Genomic DNA, 661 nt, shown 5'->3' with positions numbered 1-661 from the left:
GCAGGATTATAGGGATGTACCACCATGTCTATCTTGACATTGAAATATTTTAAATGTTAAACATCTATTTATTTTTATGTTCAAACCTAAGGCCCAAGCAAGTGCTTTACCACTGGGCTACGTCACCAGCATAGCAGTTTATTTTTAAGTAGAATTCAGTGAGAAAACAAAATGTTATTTTATTACCTTGGAGGGCTTTGATGCCATTTCTCCTATCCAAATCTACCTCTTAATTACAAATTATGACATCAATTTATTGGATAGGTTTTGGTTACAAACCTATCAATAAACAATTTCCAATGAATAGTTGGTCTCCAGCTTGTATACACTATTGTCAGTGAGGCTATTCCCCTACTAGTCAGTGAATCTCCATATATATGACTAATTCAAAGAAACAAGAGCACTCTGGGGAGCTGAGGCAGGACTGGAAGTTTGAGCCTAGTCTGGGCAATTTAGTGAGAGGTGTCTCAAAATAAAAACAGTGAAAGGTCTGGGGATGTAGCTTAGTGTCAAGACCAATGATTCAACCCCAGCAGGAAAGAAAGAGAAAAAGAAAGAAAGAAAGAAGAGAGAGAGAGAGAGAGAGAGAGAGAGAGAGAGAGAGCAAGCATGTGCAATTCAGGTCAGATACTACCTGTTCATGAACATTCAGGGAATAATT

This window comes from Fukomys damarensis, unplaced genomic scaffold, assembly GCF_012274545.1.
Source record: "Fukomys damarensis isolate Sample0158 unplaced genomic scaffold, DMR_v1.0_HiC HiC_scaffold_36, whole genome shotgun sequence".
NCBI lineage: Eukaryota > Metazoa > Chordata > Mammalia > Rodentia > Bathyergidae > Fukomys > Fukomys damarensis.
The sequence above is the reverse complement of the archived record's forward strand: the minus strand, read 5'-3'. Positions refer to the sequence as shown.